Source organism: Triticum urartu, chromosome 3A (assembly GCF_056163025.1).
Source record: "Triticum urartu cultivar PI428250 chromosome 3A, HENAU_Tu73, whole genome shotgun sequence".
Taxonomy (NCBI): Eukaryota; Viridiplantae; Streptophyta; class Magnoliopsida; order Poales; family Poaceae; genus Triticum; species Triticum urartu.
Window position 1 is genome coordinate 682777326 of NC_141875.1, and position 2904 is coordinate 682780229.

At 44.8% G+C, this 2904-nt stretch overlaps 1 long non-coding RNA gene across 2 annotated transcripts; it reads right to left on the reverse strand.

The window, feature by feature from the left end:
- Positions 1 to 548: 548 nt before the first annotated feature.
- Positions 549 to 1677, reverse strand: LOC125549224 (uncharacterized). Of its 2 annotated transcripts, XR_007301281.2 has the most exons (3): positions 1118 to 1517; positions 903 to 995; positions 549 to 815 (listed from the first exon to the last, which is right to left on the reverse strand). It is a non-coding gene; the product is annotated as an uncharacterized LOC125549224 (long non-coding RNA). The 2 variants fall into 2 exon arrangements; XR_015598955.1 differs by having other exon boundaries at positions 549 to 995; positions 1118 to 1677.
- Between the last annotated feature and the right edge of the window lie 1227 nt (positions 1678 to 2904).

The window sequence follows — 2904 nt, forward strand, 5'->3', positions numbered from 1 at the left end:
GTTGGCCCACCAATTGTCAGGCATGCATGGTATTCCATCCTCACGTGATATTCTCGTGCCTGTATATCAGGCCGTATTCAAATAGATGCGGGACCAGCACTACAGATTCCTGACAAATGTACCATCGACTGTACTAGAACCTTATTTGGATTCAAATTCCGAATGTGGATTTATAATAATAGGCAAGTGATGAATAAAAATATAGTTGAAGAATTTATAATAATGGTATAAACAAGAACCACTGCTCCTTGGGATTCAAAAATGTCCTAATTTTCATATTAGTTTGTTTCAGGAGAAAGAAATTGTATAAACAAGAACCAAACTTTGTAACTTAGCCATGGAAACTCTACTATAGCTCAGAACTTTTGAAGAACCTTAGTAGCACTTCTTTTGAACTTTATTATCAAAAGTTGAAGAACTTATAATAAGGAAAACTTTGAACAAGTTCTTCAGGTTTTGATGATAGAGTTCGAAAAAAGTATTAATAAAGTTTATGTCCATTTTTGTTTCCAGACACCACATTAACAAAAAAAAGAACCCATGTTACATACAAAAATAAAGTTCGTTAGCAATTTATTCAGAGTGTCTACTCTGTAAAACAAAGTTCTGTTAAAACATACAAGTCCTTCGTCAAAATTCTGCAAAGTATGAGTGGGACATCCGAAAAGTTCTTGTACAATTCTGCCTACAAAATTACAATCTATGCAGGAACCAGGACAACTTGCTGGTCATGAAGACATGAACTAAAGTAAGTCAGGAGCCTGGCATGTTAACTCGTGTGGCAGACGTCGTCCAGCCTCCATTTCATCATCATCCTTGAAAGTAGGCAAGTTTAGAAAGATCAAATCAGAAGCAAGAAACAGAATAAATGGAAGAATAGTTGAATAGCACCCGCATCATACAAATTCATCACGCACTGGAGAACACAAGACCAAGAGCAAAAGTGATAGATCCATGTGCTACTAGATCCATGACGTAGCAACAATTTTGCACACCTGCAATCAAAATCCATATCAATCTGTAACACAAATCATGGGCAAGCAGGAAGAAGCGATCCCAATCCTTATTACCTAGTAATACAACTCCTAGATTTGGCAAGCGGGTAATGGGGGATTACCTGTGAGTAGTGGTCGGTGCTGATGCTGAGCTAGCCGGTGAGACGAAGTGGCGTCCGTGGTCCTCGGCAGCCGGAGGAGGCAGAACACAGCTCGTTCGTCGCGGTATCTGGTGCTAGGAGCCGTCAACGCATCGAATGCTTGGTGAGGGCGGACTACCAGATCTGCACCGCACTGGGTGACGGCGAGTGATCCGGGGACTCCTCGCCGCACGCCGTGGTGGGGAGGAGGCTGATCTGGTCGGAGACCTTCAGATTGGGACGGTGGCCGGTTGTGGAAGAGGAGATGGAAGGGGCGGCTGGATCTGAGATGACGGAGAGAGAGGAGGAGTTTGGCTGGCTATTGAGGGAACGTGTGAGCGGGGTGTCATAGGCATGGTGCAGATACGATTTGATTGTATTCCGGCCGTATGCCCCGAGGAAAATGGGAAGAGGGGTAATTGCGTGGGACCAGATGGTCCACGGTTGCTCGCATCCACATGTCCCAGCAACGGCGCCGATTCGCGTTGCGCGTGCAAACAGTTAGGATTAGCCATATTCGGTTGATGCAGCCGTGGGCAGAAGAGGTGAGTATGGTGCAGTGGGTGCTCTATGCAGAGATGGTACGGGTAAATTCCTGGGAGCTTCAGCTTTTGTTTACACCTCCATTGGTGATCCAGCAATATTGGAATCCTTAGGAATACGACAAGGTATAGTGCTAGCCAAGGACCTGAACGAGCATCGGGTGCATATTGTTTCTGATCGTAAAGGGGTTGTCGAAGAAGTTCATAAAGGAGGCGCTGCTGCATATGGAGCAATTTTCCAAGAGATCAAACTTTATCTATCTTCCTTTGTTTCTTGTAATTTAGTTCATGAGTTTAGAAGGTCAAATTTTAAGTCTCACAATCTAGCGAAGCATGCTTTGAGGATAGGGGCGGGCTGCCATGTTTGGTTAGGCCAGCCCGACGGGATTTCCTTCGTCCCTGTAAATGTGGTGACGGTTTGAAATAAAAGCTTCGTGGGATTGTCTCAAAAAAAACTTAACGTGTCTGGATGGTTGTACCGTTCTTGGCCCGTTTAACTCAGGAGAGGGATAGCCAACTCGTGTTTTTTTTCTTTTAGTCAAAGACTAGTACATATATTCCCATGAGGCCCTGCCACCGCTTTGCCGCTGTAGGTCTGGCGTTATGCCGTTCTTGTTTGAGTTTGCACGTGGTTGATTGTGTCCTTGTTGCTTGTTTGTCTTGTTTGGGTAGATCCGGGAGGCGAGTTCGCTAACGAGGAGCCCGTTGAGTTTGCTTTCGAGGATCCAGTCAACTCTGACAACTTTGCAGGCAAGATGATCATACCTTCGAAATCACTACTATCTTTGCTTTGCTAGATGCTCGCTCTTTCGCTATGCCATGCTACGATGCCTACCACTTGCTTTCAAGCCTCCCAAATTGCCATGTCAAACCTCTAACCCTCCATGTCCTAGCAAACCGTTGATTGGCTATGTTACCGCTTTGCTAAGCCCCTCTTATAGCGTTGCTACTTGTAGGTGAAGATTGGAGACCGTTCCTTGTTGGAACATTATTTACTTGTTGGGATATCATTATATTGCCATGTTATCTTAATGCATCTATATACTTGGTAAAGGGTGGAAGGCTCGGCCTCTCGCCTAGTGTTTTGTTCCACTCTTGCCTCCCTAGTTTTTGTCATATCGGTGTTATGTTCCCGGATTTTGCGTTCCTTACGCGGTTGGGTTATAATGGGAAACCCTTGATAGTTCGCCTTGATTAAAGCTTTTCCAGCAATGCCCAACCTTGGTT